We start from the raw sequence: 10,000 nt of genomic DNA, 5'->3' as shown, positions 1-10,000 counted from the left end.
AGCATAACAATTTCCAATTTTATTTTCTGGATGTTTTCTCCTAGTGTGTCATTATGGAACCCAGTATGTAAGGATATGATATTTTTTTTTATCACTTTCTTCTGTATTTTCCAAGTAATTTAATGTCTCATTAAATGTAAGGTAAAACTATTAAGTTTGATATTACAGTTTAAAAAAAATAAGGAAACAAACCCCACTAATGATTATGAGGTAAAAACCAAGCTTTAATAGTTCAAGTAATGTTTTCTTTTTTTTTTTTTTTTTTTTTTTTTTTTTTTTTTTTTTTTGGTTTTTCGAGACAGGGTTTCTCTGTGTAGCCCTGGCTGTCCTGGAACTCACTCTGTAGACCAGGCTGGCCTTGAACTCAGAAATCCACCTGCCTCTGCCTCCCAAGTGCTGGGATTAAAGGCACTTCAAGTAATGTTTTCATTTAAAGTTGAGCTATCATGGACACAAAGATGGCACACAGACTTCCCTGGCAGGGGAGATGCCATGATCATGAAGGTGGTTTTCCCAGGGCGAGGCTTATCCATTGTACTCGGGATGTGCTGACCCCTGCCATTTCCCCAAAAGCTGGAAACTCGACTGCATAATTTGCATAACTTGTGGTAGTAGGGGACTGCATTCGGGCTCTCCCCTGCTATAAAAAAAAAAAAAAAGAAAGAAAGAAAAAACAAAACAAAACCAAAGATGGCACATAGGGACACTTGCCACCGAACCTGATAGCCTCAAAGCTTAGGTTGCATAAAGTTGAAACAGAAAAACTGACTTTTGCAATTGGTTCTCTGACCTACTTGTGTGACACTTACACACATACACACATACACACCCTCGAGAAAGAAATTTTTTTAGTAGGCTCTTAGGTTGATGTTGTAGCTTGGTAGTAAAGGCTTGCCCAGCAGGCATAGGCCCTGGGTTCAATAATCTTCTACATGGAAAAAAATGAAAGCAAAAGGCAAAAACAAAGAAACAAAATTTTTAATTATACTGAGCTAACTTCCAATATGCCCCTGAGTATAAACTCGTTCAATTGGTCGAACCTTTGCAAGTTGACCATAAAGAATCACATATAATTCTAGTGCTTAGGAAACTAAAGACAGGAGAATTACCACAAGTCCCAGGCCAGCCTGGACAATGCGTAGTTCCAGGTCAGACTCAGCTGGCTATGGCATGAGAGCCTGTCTCAAACAAAACAGCAAAAATATCCTGCTCAATCTGTGTGTGGAGTCTTGGTACACAGGCATAACCCTGGTTCTTCAGAAGGCTGACACTGAAGGATGGTAAAACTTCAATGAGCCTGAGTACAGAAATTTGAATAAGAATGGCCCCCATAGGATCATTTGGATGCTTAGTCACCAGGAAATGGAATCTTTGTCGGGATTGGCAGGCATGGCCTTATTGGAAGAAATGTCACTGGGAGTGGGCTTGGAGGTTTCAAAGGCCTAAGCCAGGCCCAGTGTTAGTTCTCTCTCAGCCTGCAGACCAGGATGTGGCTCTCAGCTACCGCTGCTCTAGTATCATGCATGCTGTCATGCTCTCTGCCATGATGATAATGGACTAAGTCTCTGAAACTATAAACAAGCCCCCAATGAAATGATCTCTTTCATAAGATTTGCCTTGGTCATGGTGGCTCTTCATAGTAATAGAACAGGGATTAAGACAGTGAGCTATATAGAGTGACTCATATCCCTCATTTAGAAATCCATCTTTGTTATAATTAGTTTCTAAAAACATGAAATTATAGACTACATACCAAACACTTCATTTAAGATCCCAAGTAATTAGGCACTTATTAGTTATCATCTTATAAAAGTGATGGAGGGTGACATTTTGTGTTTTGCAGTAGTAAGAATTGAACCCTAGGATTCATGCAGGATAGGCAAATACTCTAACTCTGAACTCTTACTTTAGCCCACAGTATAGATGTAAAATAGCCATAGAGAAAAACAAAAGGAAAGTAATGCTTGCAATGATGTCACCGAAAAATAACACCTTTTGGTTTTGATATAAAAATAACTTCTCCTTTGTCTTGTGGTTCTTAAAACTTACCAATGGTAGGCTCCTTTTCCCACATAAGGTAAAACTGGATGTCTTATAATTACATACTTTCTATTAGCTTCATAACATTGTATCATTTAGATTTACCACAATTCACTAAACCTGTCATGTCTAAACATTTATTCCTTTTGTAAATAATAAGCCAAGTTGCATTTAATGTCTTTGTGTGCATGTCCTGCCAGCCCCTTTTCTTCATGCCTGCCTTTGTTGGCCAGGCAGGTTTCAAATTCCTGGACTCAAGGGATCCTTCTGCCTTAGACGTCTGACTCTCCTGACTATAGGCAGATACCACTTTGGGCTTTCATGACTCCCTGATTGATTTTCCCTAAAAATAAATTCCTAGAAATAAAAGGATGTATGTATTTTAAAGCTTGACATACATTGCAAAACTCCTTTTCGGGAAAGTTATTCTGTTGGCACTGTGTCTGATTCATGTTTCCTACTTCTCTTCCAGTTTCTGAAGATGACCTCCTTCTCATCCCAGGACGCCTTGATCAGCGCAAGAGATTTTAATTTCCAGATCTTAGAAGTAATGGTCTAAGGATGTGCTTCCTGAAGTTTATTAGCCTCACTGCCATCCCTAGGTGGTACACATCTGTAGTCCCAGCTACTCAAAAAGGTGAGGTGGGATGCCGCGGACCGGGTTCGTTGCGGGGGACCCCAATTTCCACAGGATGAGAATTCTGGTCAGGTGGGCAATAAGTCGGCAGATGACAAATAGACTTGAGACACAAGGGTGTGTTGAATCTGAATGTGGGATCATCAGAGTTCAAGGCCATTCAGGACAACAGAGAAAGACGTGGTCTCAGGAACTAACTATGCCTCCTGCAAAGAGCAGCCTTTAGCAATTATTTATGCATCTTCTGAGATGCCTGCTGATGCCTGTAATAGACATTTGCTACGTCCTGAACGTCTGACTTCCATCCTGGTTTTATGCAAACCTATAAATGCTTTTTCAGTTCTTATTCTTGTTTATTGGCTTTTGTTCCCCCACTTATTCAGTGGGGTGGATGATTACCTCTGTGTAGAAGAACAAAAATTAAAACCTTGCCTACCCCAACCAAATGGTGAGCACATCACCAGAAAAGTGCCAACCTGTCTTTGTCACGTTTAAGTCTGGGTGGTAGGATGCAAAATAAGACAGTAAGTCAATTTGCTGTAATGATTACTTCGTCCTAACTCACCGCCTCCTTGATAGGGAACTGCTGTGCCTGGGGTGGTCCAATGTGGGCGACTGGCTATCTGAGAGAGAATACAAAGTCCTTGGTTGCAAGGGACCCACTCTGAAAGGATACAGCAGTGAGCAACCAATGGGAGTGGCTGAGGCCTCAGCATCCTCCTGTTTTCAGACTGACCCTCTGCAAATCCTGCCTTGCTCTCTCTTTTGAGACGCATCTCTGGAGACCCAGAAACCTCTCTCCCTCTCCATCTCAGTCTGCAGCCGGGGACTGACTGCCCATCTGGTTCTGGCGACAGCGTGGGGAGACTGCACAGCTGTCCTCAGGAGACCTTCTGGAGGTACTTCTCCTGTCCCCTTTACACCTGGTCCTTTCCCTTTAGCTTTCCCAGAGCAATACCCATCTAGCAATTTACCCTGTTTTGAATTAAGCAGAGATGGCACGAAACCAAGAACCAGCATCTCTATGCCCCACTCTCTCTCTCTTAATGTACTGCGGCTATGGACTTTAAGCTAAATTGGTTTTCTCCAGTTTGTGACTGGCATTGTAGTTTCTGTCCATGATGCTGTTAACCTGTCGTTAGTGAGCTCAGTGGGGTTTTGGTGTTTTTCCATGACTCTTATCTTTAATAGAATGCTTAGAGAATCCTTTGCTGCCAAAAATTCCTATAAATAAAGTGAGTCACAAGATCAAATAAATAAGGCGGGGCAGTGGTGGCGAACGCCTTTAGTCCTAGCTCTTGAGAGGCAGAGGCAGGCAGATTTCTGAGTTTGAGGCCAGCCTGATCAACAGAGTGAGTTCCAAGATAGCCAGGGCTACACAGAGGAACCCTGTCTTGAAAAACCAAAAAACAAAAAAAAAAATCAAAAAAAGAAAAAGAACAAAAATCAAATAAATAAAAACTGATGTGTATGCATTGGTTCTCATTTTTTCCCTATTATAATGGTTTTTATTTTAGTACATGCAGATGGTATAACAATCCGTGAGACATATTTTGAGTATTCAGACTTATGTTTTGCTCTAATAGTAGTTTTAGCTGAGATTTCAATGTCTAGAAAAGGTGTATGTTTCTCTTGTTTCTGACAGGCTTCTCCTTTTCACTGGGAGACTAGAATCTTAGTAAGAAAGGAAAGCCTTCACTTGCTGCTGTTTTCCAATCCAGGAAGAGGGGGGACTGGAGAATAGAGACTATCCCCCCCTCCCTTCCTCCACCCATCCCTCCCTCCCCCTCCCTCTCCCTCTCCTTCGCCCCCTCCCTCTCTCTCAACACTTTACATAGAAGATGGGATTTTCAGGGTTTTTTGTTGTTGAGGTGTTCCTGTGAGCAAAAGCTTTTACCTGGCAATCACATGACCAGCAAAGCCCACAGCTTTCTGGAATTTCCCCATAATGAGGAGTCCTGCCAGTAAGTATAAACCTATTTTAAAGGGTTAGGAGACATTTGTTTAATATTTAAATGTTTACTATTAGAAATGACAATTATGATAAACATGGAACTGAAACTATGCTTACAACTGTGTAAACGAGAGGATATAGCTAACATTTTATAAGGTTTTTCCCCAAGGCTTGGACAATATTTGTGTGTGTGTGTGAGTGTATGCCAGTGTGTGCATGGGAACATTCATGCATGCGTGCGTGTCAGGGACAAGAATTCTAAAGGTCTTGTTCCTCTCCTTTGCTACCAGGAGTATCATATACAGAGCTTTATATCTTTGCCTAAGGAGCCCAGTTTTACATGTGTGTTTTCGCATGTGGATGGCTTAAGCGGCTGATCCACACGTCTGTGCTTTTCCTTTGTCCTGTGTTCTTGAGGTTGAGCCTATGACCTCAGACACGCTAGCTAGGAAGGGTTCCGCCACTTCGCTAAGTCTGTTTGTCTGTTTTTAGTTTCAGATAGGGTCTCCATATTGTCTAGACCAGCCTCGAACTTCTCAGACAGCCCAGATGGATTTGCATTTATGATTTTTCTGATTTGGGCCCCCTAAGAAGCTCAGATTACAGGCTTATACCACCAGATTCATCTGGCCATACATTTCAACGCTCAGGTCCTTTCAGTCCAGGCTAGCTACATGGCACTGGTGGTAGAGGAAGAGGAGGGAGAAAGGCTTACCGTTGGCAGACACACACCCGAATTCTATAAGGGCAATACGTTGTAAAGTGTTAGCTGCATATTTTCACTTTATAGTTATAAACACATTTTTCTGATCCACACTCAACATAATTATCATGATAGACTATATTAGTAAGATTAATAAGAGAACCTGGCAGTTTATGAGATAAATTTATCATGAAATGTAATATCCTTGAAAAAGATTGCTTTGTATCTAATTTAGGAGTGAATATTAAAAATCTAGTCCTAAAAGAGGAATTAGAAATTCTATCTTCTAATCTAAATATAACACTTATCCTGGGGCTGGAGTGTGTCTTCTCTGTGGTGATTTAGACCCAGTTCCAGATTTAGCCACTCTATGCTTTATTTTTGGATTACTAATGTGTAAACCTTGGGCTTCTTCATGCAGGCTTAGGCATGACTCTGGACACCGGTGCCAGATAGTTTTTGGAATTGTAGAGTATTAGTCTACAAGCCTTTGGTTAATGTTGAATGGTGTAAGATGCTCATTGAATGGATAGTTTGGTGTTTGTTTGTTTTGCTATGTATTTTTTTTATTTTTGTTTAGTTTTGTATTTTGTTGGGTTTTGTTTTGGATACATTGGAGGAGCTTTTTAGTGTTGTTGGTGACTGAACCAAGGCCTCAGACTTGCTAGGTGCATACTCAGCCATGGAACCATATTCTCTGTCCTATTTTATTTTACTTCTCTCTCTCTCTCTCTCTCTCTATATATATATATATATACATATATACATATGTATATATAGAGAGTATATATATGTATATATAAATATACATATATAATTGTTATTATTATTATTTTGTTTTGTTTTGTTTTGTTTTTTCAAGACAAGGTTTCTCTGTGTAGTCCTGGCTGTCCTGGAACTCACTCTGTAGACCAGGCTGGCCTCAAACTCAGAAATCCGCCTGTCTCTGCCTCCCAAGTGCTGGGATTAAAGGCGTGAGCCACCACCACCCAGCATTTTACTTCTATTTTTATTTGGTTTTGTTTATATTTTGCACTGTGCAGCCCAGGATAACCTTGAACTCTGGATTATCTTATCTTGCCTCCCTGGTGTGTACTTTACAGGTGTGAACCAGTACAGGAGTGTTTAGAACATGTATGTGCATTTTGATTAGAATTATACAATAAACACCCATTTAAGTCACTATCTAGTCTTGAAACATATTTTCAGATGCCCAAAAGGCCCCAAGTGTGCCCCTTCAGGATCATATCTCCCCTTCACCTCCAGAGGATAACCATTTCTCAGTTTTACTATCGTGATCCTCAGACACACTGTGAACACATTTACTTTAATCCCAGCACTTGGGAAGCAGAGGCAGGTGGATTTCTGAGTTTGAAGCCAGCCTGATCTACAGAGTGAGTTCCAGGACAGCCAGGGCTACACAGAGAAACCCTGTCTCAAATTAAAAAAAAAAGAGAGAAAGAAAGAAAGAAAGAAAGAAAGAAAGAAAGAAAGAAAGAAAGAAAGAAAGAAAGAAAGGAAGGAAGAAAAAAAGAAACTAATTTTCAGGGCTAGAGAGATGGCTCAGTGGTTAAAGCTCTGACTGCTCCTCTTCCAGAGGTCCTGAGTTCAATTCCCAGCAACCATATGGTGGCTTACAGCCATCTTTAATGGGATCTGATGCCCTCTTCTGGTGTGTCTGAAGACAGCTACAGTGTGCTCATATACATAAAATAATAAAATAAAGAAACTAATTTTTAGATTAGTTTTTATGGCAGATATTTTTCCAATTTTGACATTAATATTTTTTGCATTTTGTTTTGTGACTTTCTTTTCTTTCTTTCTTTCTTTTTTTTTTTTTTGGTTTTTCTTTTTTTTCTTTTTTCTTTTTTCTTTTTTTTGGTTTTTCGAGACAGGGTTTCTCTGTGTAGCCCTGGCTGTCCTGGAACTCACTCTGTAGACCAGGCTAGCCTCGAACTCAGAAATCCAGAAATCCGGCTGCTTCTGCCTCCCAGGTGCTGGGATTAAAGGCATGCGCCACCAATGCCCAGCTATCCCCTACCTTTTCAAAGTCTGTGAAAGTGTTCCTAGAAAGAAATCCTTCAGATGCTCAAGTGTTATGAGTTTGAATTGTCAAAACAAAAATATATTTAACACTTATGTTACTTTTGCTTCCGCCCTTAGTCTCCCAAAAAACCAAGAGGTGGAAAAGTTTTATTACAAAAGAACATTACCTGGTGAAGCATAAGAATGCCTCTCTAACAACTCCACTTCTAGCCAACGGCCCTCATCTTACTACAGCCACTGTATCCCAGGGTCACTTTACAATGAACCATTGGCTTGCAATAATGACATTAAGCAGATTTATTTGGACATTTTCTAAGCTTGTTTGCCTTAACCAGTAATAAGTGTTGGGTGTGATGCCACAAACCTGTGATTCCGTCACTTGAAAGACAGAAGCAGGAGGATCAAAGCAAGTTTGGGGCCAGCCTATTATGACTCTGTCTTAAAACAAACAAAACAATTCTATATTGTTATTTTTATAGGATACTTGAAATATAATCTAAGCAAAGCACTTAAGTGTATATATGAGTTGGTATTTTGGTATGTAAGAACAGTCTCTATGGGGCTGGCAAGATGGCTCAGCAGGAAAGAGCACTGACTGCTCTTCCAAAGGTTCTGAGTTCGGATCCCAGCAACCACATGGTGGCTCACAACCACCCGTAATAAATTGGGTAGTGATTTAAAATGTAAATATTAACTGACTATTAGGTCAGTTTAAACAAATAAAAGAACAGTCTCTATGTAATGGTCCATGTGAACCTAGCCCCTGCTTAGTTCTTAGCAAAATGACGTCAAGTAAACCCACCAAGATGCACTGGGCAAATCTAAACAGCAACACTGAGAAGGCACAGAGAGCAACCAGCCATGCGAGTCTTTCTTAGTTTCTTAAAATGTTCTGTTTTCCTATCTGTTATAAAGCTGTTTACAAATGACCAAGGAAGATTAACTAGTGAAACATCAAGCCAGGTCTGCTGCTTTGTTTCATCAGCTCGACAACTGACAAATATAGATCAGACTCGGTTGGTTGTCAGCATCAAGGTGACCGGTCCTCTCCAGTGTTTCTTTAGCAGCAGAAGAACATTCAGATGTGACCCTTTCACTAGAATAAGGGAAGTCTGCTGACCTTCCGCTGTATGATGTCTACAGATGAGCTACTTTTACAGCACTTACTGTTTTCAACAAAACAACTTGTTAAATATGCAACCAAAGGCTGGTTATGGACTTAACAAACTATAGAATTTTAAAAACTATCTTAAGTTTTATACTCTTCTCTTTGAGGAAACTGCTTAGCCTGGTCTGCTTCTAGAAATTAGTTACTTTCTTCCTTCTCTTTCTTCTTCTTTCTTCCTTTCTTTTCCTTCATCTTCTCTCTCTCTCTCTCTCTTTCTTTGAAACAGGTTTCTCTATGTAGACTAGGCTGTCCTCAAACTCACAGAGATCTGCCTACCTCTACCTTTGGAGTGCTGGAATCAAAGATATACATCACTGATGTCCAGTGATAATTACTTCGAAGACATTGAGAAGTCTTCTTTTCCGTCTCAAGAAACAAAATCTTCTTACAGTGTCTGACTTTCATCACTTTCTTCGGAAAACGGAGACTGTGGTCTGGGCACACCTTCATCATCTTTCTCTCCTGATAATGACGGTAGATTCGATGTGACTGGCTGCCTCCAACACCTGCAATCTTGGCTTCCCCAGTGTAACTCTTAAATTGTGAACCGAAGTAAACGCTTTCTCCCTTGAGTTGCTTGTGCCTTGGTATTTTAATCACAAACAACAGGAAAAGAAACTGAGACAGCTACATATCTCCGTGTCCTCATGGGGTTCTGTCCATCTCACAGAGTCGCTGACTGGTAAGCCAAACTATCTTTTCTTAAATGTATAGCAAAGGGCCCCTGAAGACTGAGATAATAGCTCCCTGCTGGTTAAGAGCAGGTGCGTTTTTGCCCTTTATGAAGGCTTCAGAGTTTTGAGCTCAGGATTTCTTTCCTACCTTGCAAGCAGGTGCCTGTCACCTGGTTCCCTCCCTCCCGCTCCTTGGGAACCCCATGTAACCGCAGCAGATGACCCCTATTGCTGTAAACCAGTCCATATTTTCTGACCCCGGATGCTCCTGTCTCTTGCCAGATGCTACAGCGGCCTAACGTGTTAGCTTGCAAGACATCATTTCGGAACCTTCATTGGTTGCGACTAGACATGGGCAGCAGGCATGGCACGTTTCTGTAGAAAGATGGACAGATACCACCGGTGAGCATCGTTGATTTTTGTTGTGGTATCCCTTTAAAATGTAAAAGCCACTCCGAGTTTGCAGGCCATACAAAAGCAGTTTGGGGGCAAGATTTGGCTCATGGGCTATACTGGCCTCCACTGTAGATTCCTGGTCAGAGAACTGCTCTGCTGTGCCCGGGCATTACAACAGTTGGCATTTTGTCTAGGCTCCGCCCCACAGTTACTTGGCAACAACCAGGTATGCCTGACTCACTATAAAGAGGCGGCTTGCTCCCTCAGCACTCTCTTGCTCTTGCTCTGTCCTCTTGTTCCTGCTCCTTACCTCTCCCCGTGTCTCTCCAAGTGCTCATGGTCTCTCCTCTCCCCTCCCCTCCCTTCCCCTCCCCTCTCCCCT

The 10,000-nt window shown here is 41.3% G+C and overlaps 1 pseudogene; it reads left to right on the top strand.

Moving 5' to 3' along the window:
* The first annotated feature begins 467 nt into the window (after positions 1–467).
* LOC116087934 lies at positions 468–640 on the top strand (annotated as a pseudogene).
* The last annotated feature ends 9,360 nt before the right edge of the window (positions 641–10,000 follow it).

This window comes from Mastomys coucha, unplaced genomic scaffold (genome assembly GCF_008632895.1).
Source record: "Mastomys coucha isolate ucsf_1 unplaced genomic scaffold, UCSF_Mcou_1 pScaffold13, whole genome shotgun sequence".
NCBI lineage: Eukaryota > Metazoa > Chordata > Mammalia > Rodentia > Muridae > Mastomys > Mastomys coucha.
This window is presented reverse-complemented; position numbering and strand designations above follow the sequence as displayed.